Source organism: Salmo salar, chromosome ssa26 (genome assembly GCF_905237065.1).
Source record: "Salmo salar chromosome ssa26, Ssal_v3.1, whole genome shotgun sequence".
NCBI classification, from domain to species: domain Eukaryota; kingdom Metazoa; phylum Chordata; class Actinopteri; order Salmoniformes; family Salmonidae; genus Salmo; species Salmo salar.
The window spans coordinates 33,242,025-33,254,552 of record NC_059467.1 but is presented as its reverse complement, the minus strand read 5'-3'; the positions used below and the strand labels follow the sequence as shown (position 1 = coordinate 33,254,552).

Below are 12,528 nucleotides of genomic sequence, written 5' to 3'. Positions count from 1 at the left end.
GCCATACAACCATCCCTCCCCCATTCAGTCAGACAACAATACCTCTCCCCATTCAGTCAGACAACCATACCTCACTCCATTCAGTCAGACAACAATACCTCCCTCCATTCAGTCAGACAACCATACCTCCCTCCATTCAGCCAGACAATAACACCTCCCTCCATTCAGTCAGACAATAATACCTCCCCCATTCAGTCAGACAACCATACCTCTCTCGATTCCGTCAGACAACCATACCTCCCCCCATTCTGTCAGACAACCATACCTCCCTCCATTCAGTCAGACAACCATACCTCCCTCAGTTCAGACAGACAAACATACCTCGCTCCGTTCAGTCAGACAACCATACCTCCCTCCGTTCAGTCAGACAACAATACTTCCCTCCGTTCAGTCACACAACAATTCCTCCTTCCATTCAGTCAGACAACCATACATCCCTCCATCCAGTCAGACAACCATACCCCCTCCATTCAGCCATACAACCATCTCTCCCCATTCAGTCAGACAGCCAAACATCCCCCATTCAGTCAGACAACCATACCTCCCTCCAATCAGTCAGACAACCATACCTCCCTCCATTCAGTCAGACAACCATACCTCCCTCCATTCAAAGACAACCATACCTCCCTCCGTTCAGTCAGACAACAATATCTCCCTCCATTCAGTCAGACAACCATTCCTCCCTTCATTAGTCAGACAAACATACCTCCCTCCGTTCAGTCAGACAACAATTCCTCCCTCCATTCAGTCAGACAGCCATACCTCGCTGCATTCAGTCAGACAACCATACCTCCCTCCATTCAGTCATTGAACCATACCTCCCCCCATTCAGTCAGACAACCATACCTCCCTCCCTCCATTCAGTCAGACAACCATACCTCCCTCCCTCCATTCAGTCAGACAACCATACCTCACTCCATTCAGTCAGACAACCATACCTCCCACCGTTCAGTCAGACAACAATACCTCCCCGCATTCAGTCAGACATCCATACATCACTCCATTTATTCAGACAACCATACCTCTCTCCATTCAGTCAGACAACCATACCTCCCTCCATTCAGTCAGACAACCATACCACCCTCCATTCAGTCAGACAACCATACCTCCCTCCAATCAGTCAGACAACCATAACTCCCTCCGTTCAGTCAGACAACCATACCTCCCACCGTTCAGTCAGACAACAATACCTCCCCCCATTCAGTCAGACATCCATACCTCCCTCCATTCACTCAGACAACCATACCTCTCTCCATTCAGTCAGACAACCATACCTCCCTCCATTCTGTCAGACAACCATACCTCCCTCCAATCAGTCAGACAACCATACCTCTCTCCATTCAGTCAGACAACCATACCTCCCTCCATTCTGTCAGACAACCATACCTCACTCCATTCAGTCAGACAACCATTCCTCCCTCCAGTCAGACAACCATACCTCCCACCGTTCAGTCAGACAACAATACCTCCCCCCATTCAGTCAGACATCCATACATCCCTCCATTCATTCAGACAACCATACCTCCCTCCATTCAGTCAGACAACCATACCTCCCTCCATTCTGTCAGACAACCATACCTCCCTCCATTCAGTCAGACAATCATACCTCCCTCCGTTCAGTCAGACAACCATACTTCCCTCCGTTCAGTCAGACAATAATACCTCCCCCCATTCAGTCAGACAATAATACCTCCCCCCATTCAGTCAGACAATAATACCTCCCCCCATTCAGTCAGACAACCATACCTCTCTCCATTCAGTCAGACAACCATACCTCCCCCCATTCTGTCAGACAACCATACCTCCCTCCATTCAGTCAGACAACCATACCTCCCTCCCTCCCTCCATTCAGTCAGACAACCATACCTCCCTCCATTCAGTCAGACAACCATACCACCCTCCATTCAGTCAGAAAACCATACTTCCCTCCTTTCAGTCAGACAACCATACCTCCATCCGTTCAGTCAGACAACAATACCTCCCCCTTTCAGTCATTCAACCATACCTCCCTCCATTCAGTCAGACAACCATACCTCCCTCCATTCAGTCAGACAACCATACCTCCCTCCATTCATTCAGACAACCATACCTCCTTCCATTCAGTCAGACAACCATACCTCCCTCCGTTCAGTCAGACAACCATACCTCCCTCCGTTCAGTCAGACAACAATTCCTCCCCCCATTCATTCAGACAACCATACCTCCCTCCATTCAGTCAGACAACCATTCCTCCCCCCATTCATTCAGACAACCATACCTCCCTCCATTCAGTCAGACAACCATACCTCCCTCCATTCAGTCAGACAACCATTCCTCCCCCCATTCATTCAGACAACCATACCTCCCTCCATTCAGTCAGACAACCACACCTCCCTCCATTCAGTCAGACAACCATACCTCCCTTCATTTAGGCAGACAACCATACCTCCAATCAGTCAGACAACCATCTTTCCATTCAGATAGACATCCTCCATTCCTCCAATCAGACAGAGTAGATTATCCCCTACCTATTGTACCTTGTGTCTGACAGTGTTTGTGTGTGTGTGTGTGTCGGGGGGTGGGGGGGGCTCTCTCTAGGAGCTTTGAGTTCCATCTAATTCCACCTAATAACAGGTTAGATACCCAACAGTACCCCGACAACCCCCAAATACAACCTATCGGACGAGGAGACTGGAAATAGCATCATAGTTATAGAAGGAACCAGCAGCACAGCCCTTTGGTTATTATGTTAGACAAACAGCAACATTCTGACACCTACATATAGCTGCCACATTCTAGTAACTTTACTAATTCTCCAAGGTTTTCCAGAAATTCTGGTCGGAATATTACTGAAATAATGAGAGGAATAAGCAGGAAACTCCAGCCTGATTTCATACCTGGGAATTTTGGGAATGTTAACTGAATTTGCAACCATACACCCACCAGACACAGCCATGGGGAGGAGTAGGAGACATGAAACAGTGTCACCATTGACATAGTGTATATGTATCAGAGGATATGACTACATCTGTTTCAGTAGTGATGTAGCTCTGGAGGATATGACTCTTTCTGTTTCAGTAGTGATGCAGATCTGGAGGATATGACTACATCTGTTTCAGTAGTGATGTAGCTCTGGAGGATATGACTGTCTCTGTTTCAGTAGTGATGTAGCTCTGGAGGATATGACTGTCTCTGTTTCAGTATAGTGATGTAGCTCTGGAGGATATGACTGTCTCTGTTTCAGTAGTGATGTAGCTCAGAAGGATATGACTGCCTCTGCTTCAGTAGTGATGTAGCTCTGGAGGATATGACTGCCTCTGTTTCAGTATAGTGATGTAGCTCTGGAGGATATGACTGCCTCTGTTTCAGTATAGTGATGTAGCTCTGGAGGATATGACTGTCTCTGTTTCAGTAGTGATGTAGCTCAGGAGGATATGACTGCCTCTGCTTCAGTAGTGATGTAGCTCTGGAGGATATGACTGTCTCTGTTTCAGTATAGTGATGTAGTTTTGGGGGATATGACTGTCTCTGTTTCAGTATAGTGATGTAGCTCTAGAGGAAATGACTGCCTCTGTTTCAGTATAGTGATGTAGCTCTGGAGGATATGACTGCCTCTGTTTCAGTATAGTGATGTAGCTCTGGAGGATATGACTGTCTCTTTCAGTATAGTGATGTAGCTCTGGAGGATATGACTGTCTCTGTTTCAGTATAGTGATGTAGCTCTGGAGGATATGACTGCCTCTGTTTCAGTATAGTGATGTAGCTCTGGAGGATATGACTGTCTCTGTTTCAGTATAGTGATGTAGCTCTGGAGGATATGACTGCCTCTGTTTCAGTATAGTGATGTAGCTCTGGAGGATATGACTGCCTCTGTTTCAGTATAGTGATGTAGCTCTGGAGGATATGACTGCCTCTGTTTCAGTATAGTGATGTAGCTCTGGAGGATATGACTGTCTCTTTCAGTATAGTGATGTAGCTCTGGAGGATATGACTGTCTCTGTTTCAGTATAGCGATGTAGCTCTGGAGGATAGGACTGTCTCTGTTTCAGTATAGTGATGTAGCTCTGGAGGATATGACTGTCTCTTTCAGTATAGTGATGTAGTTTTGGGGGATATGACTGTCTCTGTTTCAGTATAGTGATGTAGCTCTGGAGGATATGACTGTCTCTGTTTCAGTATAGTGATGTAGCTCTGGAGGATATGACTGTCTCTGTTTCAGTATAGTGGTGTAGCTCTGGAGGATATGACTGCCTCTGTTTCAGTATAGTGATGTAGCTCTGGAGGATATGACTGCCTCTGTTTCAGTATAGTGATGTAGCTCTGGAGGATATGACTGTCTCTGTTTCAGTATAGTGATGTAGCTCTGGAGGATATGACTGTCTCTGTTTCAGTATAGTGATGTAGCTCTGGAGGATATGACTGCCTCTGTTTCAGTATAGTGATGTAGCTCTGGAGGATATGACTGCCTCTGTTTCAGTATAGTGATGTAGCTCTGGAGGATATGACTGCCTCTGTTTCAGTATAGTGATTAGCTCTGGAGGATATGACTGTCTCTGTTTCAGTATAGTGATGTAGCTCTGGAGGATATGACTGTCTCTGTTTCAGTATAGTGATGTAGCTCTGGAAGATATGACTGTCTCTGTTTCAGTATAGTGATGTTGCTCTGGAGGATATGACTGCCTCTGTTTCAGTATAGTGATGTAGCTCTGGAGGATATGACTGCCTCTGTTTCAGTATAGTGATGTAGCTCTGGAGGATATGACTGCCTCTGTTTCAGTATAGTGATGTAGCTCTGGAGGATATGACTGTCTCTGTTTCAGTATAGCGATGTAGCTCTGGAGGATATGACTGTCTCTGTTTCAGTATAGCGATGTAGCTCTGGAGGATATGAGTGGAAAATAAGCTAAGCACAGGCAAACTCCAAGAGGAAAACCTGGTTCAGTCTGCTTTCCAACAGACACTGGGAGACAAATTCACCTTTCAGACAAGACCTTTCACCTGTCAGACAATAACCTAAAACACAAGGCCAAAAATACACTAGAGTTGCTTACCAATACGACATTGAATGTTCCTGAGTGGCCTAGTTGATGTTTTGACTTAAAACTATTTGAAAATCTATGGCAAGACTTGATAATGGTTGTCTAGCAATGATCAATAACCAACTTGACAGAGCTTGAATAATTTTTTTAAGAATAATGTGCAAATAATGTACAATCCAGATGAGCAAAACTCTTAGAGACTTACTCAGAAAGACTCACAGACAGCTGTGATCGATGCCAAAGGTGATGCTAATATGTATTGACTCAGGGGGTTGAATACTTATCTAATCAAGATATATTACTGTTTTATATTTCATAAAAGCTGTAGCCAACTAGCTAGAATATTTTCTTCCGCTTTTGAAATCACAGTGTCACACCCTGACCTGAGAGAGACGGTTTATTTCTCTATTTTATTAGGTCAGGGTGTGGGGTGGGCATTCTATGTTTTGTATTTCTTTGTTTTGGGCCGAGTATGGTTCCTGATCAGAGGCAGCTGTCTATCGTTGTCTTTGATTAGGAATCATACTTAGGCAGCCTTTTCCCATCTGTGTTTGTGGGTAGTTGTTTTCTGTTTTGTTATATGTGACCTGACAGAACTGTTGGCTTTTGTTTTGTTTCTTTGTTCTAGTGTTCTCAGCATTAAATTAATTATGAACACTTACCATGCTGCGCTTTGGTCCCCTTCCTCTAACGACAGCTGTAACACAGAGTATTTTGTGTAGATCATTGACAAAAAATGACAATAAAATCCTATTTAGTCCACACAACAAAATTTGGAAAAAGTAAAAGGGGTGTGAATTCTTTCTGAAGGCACTGAGGACACAGAGGTTTGGACCTTGGTAAAGTTTACTACAAGCAAGATTCAGAGCATAGCGCGGTGTTGCAATTTCATTTATCGTCACAATACATATTTTCCGGCATTCAACATTCATTTTTCTGCCTGAAAAAGGGGGTGCAACTCAATATTAGGAAGGTGTTCCTAATGTTTTGTAAACACAGGGTAGGTAGAATTGCAGGAAATTATCTGTAAAACTGCAACAAAAACATTTCTGTAAAGTATACACATTTGTTTACCTTTTGTTAATAAAATATTTGTTCTGCTAACAGATCCCTTTGTACGTATTAAATTATAGTTTTTAATCCCGGTGCTGAGTTAATGTGAGTTAATGTGTAGCGGCTAATTGTATAGCAAATAGGCTATGTGTCTGTAGATCAACTGAGGTGACTGAAGCTACAGGAAGCAGTGTGATAATGGCTGGGCTCATTGTTGCTTGTTTTTGCTGTTCTCCAAATAGCATTTAAAAAAGTTACAATTGTATATAAATGCAGTACCTCAATAAAACTCAGACCCTGGCTATGGCCCTGGAGACAGCGTTGGGAAGAGAGAGAGAGATGAGAGAGAGTTGTGAGAGGAATAGAGAGGGGACAGAAAGAGGACAGAGAGAGGAGAGACACACCTTTTCAAATCCGACCCCACACAGGGAGGTAATACTTTCTGTAAATACCAGGAACCTGAGGAGAGAAACACAGGCGCACACACACGCTTGACAGGGAGACAAAGTCATTCTAACAACTGCTGCAGACCAGTCAATCAGGAGGCAATTAACCCTCCTTAGCTAATATACACACACACACACACACACACACACACACACACACACACACACACACACACACACACACACACACACACACACACACACACACACACACACACACATAAAAACTCCCCCGCAGCTAGCTAGAGAGAGATGCTGCCAATGATGTGCAGGGACACAAGGAGGCAGACTGACAGACAGACGTCAGTCAATGACACACACCCCCACAAAAGCAAGCACGCACACACACAGTCCTAGACAGAAACAAACCTCCAGATAACCAACATCAACCATGCATGGACTGTCACTATCACCCTAAACACAATTATAATCTGCCGTAGTGTAATGTCTTCGTAGATGAAGTGGATCAGGGGTGAAGAGTGTTTCTCTCTCAGTGAGAATAGCTATATAATGAGTCAAACATTACCTATAGGACAGGACATCCTATCATTATTATCTATTCATTCACTTATCCTTTCTCTTCAGGTGATCCAGTAGAGATTAAACATCAGCAGCACTAAATGAGGATTATACATTTAATGTAATTCATGTAAATGTAGTGCTGAGTTGAGACTAATGAGTGTCGGCATAGGGACAGGGGAGAGAGTAAATATTTACATTATGTACACACGCAAAGCTGGGAATCTATTAGCACTCTGTCTGTCTGTCTGTCTGTCTGTCTGTCTGTCTGTCTGTCTGTCTGTCTGTCTGTCTGTCTGTCTGTCTGTCTGTCTGTCTGTCTGTCTGTCTGTCTGTCTGTCTGTCTGTCTGTCTGTCTGTCTGTCTGTCTGTCTGTCTGTCTGTCTGTCTGTCTGTCTGTCTGTCTGTCTGTCTGTCTGTCTGTCTGTCTGTGTGGCCAAGTAATTATTGAGGTATCTGCCTGGGGACTCACAGAACACACACACACACCTCTAATTCAAGGAGAACCAAGGTTAAGGTTAATGTGTGTGTGAGCCACTCTAGTCATGTACTGCTATCATGTCACATATCAACGATCTCACCACAATATCTAGAGATCAGTATCAGTATACACAGTATCACAGGCCCTGCATAAAAATAATATTGTCTACCTGACGCACAGCCAGCACGCTTTGTGGCTAATACCTCTGACAATACCCCCACATGATTACTATTGAACACACACAAACACTCATCACCTCAGCTCCCGGCCGTATCTCTCTAGGGCCTTCTGATTAGAGAGGAGAGGAGAGGAGAGGAGAGGAGAGGAGAGGAGAGGAGAGGAGAGGAGAGGAGAGGAGAGGAGAGGAGAGGAGAGGAGAGGAGAGGAGAGGAGAGGAGAGGAGAGGAGAGGAGATGAGAGGAGAAGCGCATATTCCCAAACAGCAGTGTTCTACAGGAGAATATAAATGTGGGCATGCCTGTATGCAAACTAACACAAAGGACAGGGCAGAACCAAGTGACCTGCATGAATACAGCATGCTGCTGTCAACAGAGAGAGAGCGAGAGAGAGAGAGAGAGAGAGAGAGAGAAGGGCGGGCCTGTTTTTTATGTTAAAAATACCTTTAATGGCCCAATAACGTATTTTTAAACCACTTTAGTACACTCTTCACTTCATTGTAACAGAAGCAGAGAGGATATGAAAGAGGGATACAGGAGTTAAAGAAAGAGATGCTGAGGTGAGTAATTAAGATCCTAGAGGAGGGAGATGTGGAGATTTAACCCGTCCTAACGCTGACTAGCTGTCCTTCCCCATCTATCGTTCAGACTCAACACACTGATACACACAGGGCTGGACCAGATGGTACGATACACTCACACCACATGGTTAACAGAAACACACACACACACACACACACACACACACACACACACACACACACACACACACACACACACACACACACACACACACACACACACACACACACACACACACACACACACACACACACACAGCCTCTTTAAGGTGCTAGCCGAGTCAGTGCTGTTGGATCAAAGTGTGTCTAGACACCATGCGGACCACGGCTGGTTAGTTTCAACGCCAGGCTGCCTAATGCATAATTACCACAGACCTGGCACCGGGCGGACCAGAGGTCGCTGAGTCCCTTCGATCGGCTCATAGCCTCATACACACACCTGAGTTTGGTGTCGATTAGGCCAGCACCGGTCAGGCTGGCATCACCTGACTATCCTTGTCCACTCAGCACAATGGCCAGAGTACAGCAGCCTCATTACACACAATGTGTGTGTGTGTCCTCTCAGTACATTGGCCAGGGGACAGCGGTCTCATTATACAGCCAATCAGTCACTCCAGCTCCGATGCAGGAAGGGAGAGGTGAATGATGGGTAATAAAGGTGTTCTAGAATGTTACAGAGGACGTGTGGGGCGAGCGAGGGTAAAACCAGGGATATAGTGCTAAGGAAAAGGTGGGAAAACTGACATGATGAGCAGTGATTACAGAAACACTGATGCTAACTAACAATGTTGCCATATGTGAGTAAAGCTAGACATTTTTAAATGGTATTTGAGTGTGCTAACACAACAGTACAGTGCATCACTGGATAAAACAGGATGAAACACTGTCTTTCAGAAGTTGACTATTAAAATGTAACCAGTCTCGCAAAGACACTAGGGCCAGTAACCGAAAGGTCGCTAGTTTGAATCCCTGAGTCGACAAGGTGAAGAAATCTGCTGATATGCCCTTGAGGAAAGCACTTAGTCCTAATTGTTCCAGGGTCTGATAATGGCAGACCCTGGCCGTGACCCTACTCTCCGAGGGTGTCTCGGGGAGAGTGGGATATGAAATAAACACATTTCCAATTCACACATGCTTATTAATTATACCTATATGTGTGAAATAGGACAAAAATAAGCACCCACCAAATTATTATTATTATATTTTTGGACTGATAAATAAATTGGTTTCACCATCTTGGATATGTTTTGTACCTCCCTTCCTGGCCGGCTGTATTAGTTCCTATGATAGGTGAGCCACAGTGGGTTTCAGACAAATGTCACTCCCTTGCAGGTCCCTATAATTGTATTTTTCAAAATGTCACAGAAGTTGTCACAGTTTTTAATTTATCATCGACATTTCATGACATTTTGTAGAGACCTAAAAAAATATATAAAAAGGTTTTGCAGGTACATTTTCTTTTTCTACAGAGGAATTTCGTAGACAACTAAGAACATTTCAGACAACCTTTCCTTCCCAGAGACGTTAGACTGAGGATCGAGCATCCACCACCTTTCCTTCCATACTCCAGAGACGTTAGACTGAGGATCGAGCATCCACCACCTTTCCTTCCATACTCCAGAGACGTTAGACTGAGGATCGAGCATCCATCACCTTTCCTTCCATACTCCAGAGACGTTAGACTGAGGATCGAGCATCCACCACCTTTCCTTCCATACTCCAGAGACGTTAGACTGAGGATCGAGCATCCACCACCTTTCCTTCCATACTCCAGAGACGTTAGACTGAGGATCGAGCATCCACCACCTTTCCTTCCATACTCCAGAGACGTTAGACTGAGGATCGAGCATCCACTACCTTTCCTTCCATACTCCAGAGACGTTAGACTGAGGATCGAGCATCCACCACCTTTCCTTCCAAACTCCAGAGACGTTAGACTGAGGATCGAGCATCCACCACACCTCTCTGTCATCACCCTGATATTAGTGTTAAGTTGTGTCCCAAATGGCACCCTATTCCCTACCTATTCCCTGCACTACTTTTGACCAGAGTGTGTTGTGTGCAGAAGGCAACGAGGCAAGATTGCTGAGCAGAAGATGGCAGATCTGCCACTTGAAAGGATCATGCCAGACATCCCGCCATTTACCAACGTAGGTGTGGATTACTTTGGTCCTATAGAAATCAAAAAGGGAAGAGAAAATGTAAAAAACAAACAAAAAAAACAAGATCTGATAATGGAACTAACTTCATTGGTACTGAGAGAGACCTTAGAGAAGCTCTATCTGCTTTAAACCAAGGCAAGATCCAAGATGCTCTACCTCAGGAAGAAATACAATAGAGTTTCAATCCCCCTGGGCCGTCCCACCACGGAGGAGTCTGGGAAAGGCTCAATGGGATGATTGGCCAGGTGCTCCATTCTGTCCTGAAACAACAGACCCAAGATGAGGAGGGATTGCACACCGTGCTGTGTGAAGTAGAGGCCATTCTAAACAGCTGCCCAATCACCATGGTAACCAATGACCCCCTGGATCTAGAAGCCCTCACCCCAAATCACATTTCACTGTTAATGTCGAAAAAACAGATCTGTACATCAGACGATGTTGGAAACAAGTCCAGTACATGGCAGACTAATTTTGGAAGAGATGGACAGAGGAGTCCTGATGCGAAAGTGGGGCAAAGTGAAACGTTGCTTCCGTGAAGGAGAGATGTGGTCCTGCTGGTGGACCCCATGGCACCACGAAGTGCATGGATACTTGGAAAAATTATTGAGACCAAGCCTGACTCCAGAGGGTTACTATGTGCAGTACACCTGAAGACAAGTACCAACATTATGGAAAGGCCAATATCCAAGATCTGCCTACTGCAAGAAGGTGCCGTCTAAGAGTAAGGCACTTTCAAGTTAAGTAAAGAATTGTTCTGATTTTACACCAAATATAATTGGGGCTGGTGTGTATCAACTCCTGGACATTGGATTTTTATGCGTCAAGACTAACACGTCACCACTGCCTTACTGTGGCTAAAGGATTAGGATGGAAATTGTATTGGGACAATTATATTGGACAATTTAGCCAGTACAGGCTATATATGTAATAGTGTACCATTGAATGTTGACATAGTCTGTGTTAGTTATTGCTCCAGCCAGCAGTAACACTGGTCTGTGGAAGTTCTAAAGCCAGTCAGATCCCTCATCAAACAAACCGCTTGTCCCTTCTCAGATCTATAGGCCTCTTATTGACCTACCACTGACTGGCCTCCAGCCTCCAATACAACAGGGGATTGAGGGGGCTAAAGGCGTCAGCATGCTTCAGTTTAGCTGGCAGCTAGCCGAAGTTGGCCAGGCCAACCGAACGATTGTGCTCGCCTTCGTTTGAAAAACAAGAAAAAAGTGGCAATAGTAAGTACTGTTTGTCAATTTTGAGACGCCGTAGCCACTTCCTCAAAACAGTCAGAATTAATCTAAGATAACTCAAGAAATCTGTCATTAATTTTGATGTTTTTGCCGAGGAGATCTTAGTCTCGCAATTTTACATCTAACTAACATGTTTGGTGCAAACGAGTCGTCTGTCGTCGAATGACAACAAAGACTTGAAGAATCTCTACTGTTGACCAATCACCGACAAATGGGCGTAGAGTAGACTTTGGCTACCGGCTTGCCTAAGTCCAAAACCAACAAAAATGGCACAAAATGTCGTCATAATATATGCACGACTCTTCCGAACTGTTTGGGCTGGGAAGCATATGGATGCCTTAAGGGTTAGGGTGTAGGTTTAGGATTGAAAGGGGGGGTAGAGGGGTTAGTAGAGGTTGAGAGTTGATGGGGTAGAAGGGGTTGGGGGGGGGGCTAGTTGAGAAAGCTGAAGTTTGAGGAGAAAGGGGGGTAGATTGAGAGTCCCCCAACTCCTATTTCCCAGTGTTTAGTGATGAAAGCTGTTCCCAGCCAGGCTGAATAGAAGCGAACAGGTCCCACAAAGACTGATGGACCATTACTGAGTCTATACTCTGAGGACTCAGGACTCCTGGTCTTAATAGAAAAGAACATTGTCTTGGTTTTTAGCAGACCACAGTTTGACTTGTGAGGGCCACAATACAACGGATGTGTGTTATTGTTGTCGGGGCAAATCAAATGGATAAATCAAGGGTTAAAAAGGAAGGGAAATCTTTCGAAGTTTGTGATTTTTCATGACATCTCTTTTCACACTGTCTATTCAGAGAGAGAACCGTGAACCTGGCAAATATATGTAGTGTTGAAACATT

At 44.7% G+C, this 12,528-nt stretch overlaps 1 protein-coding gene across 1 annotated transcript in view; it reads left to right on the top strand.

Moving 5' to 3' along the window:
- The window catches only part of LOC106587727 (semaphorin-6D-like), a 174,360-nt gene that overhangs the window by 59,888 nt on the left and 101,944 nt on the right, over positions 1–12,528 (top strand).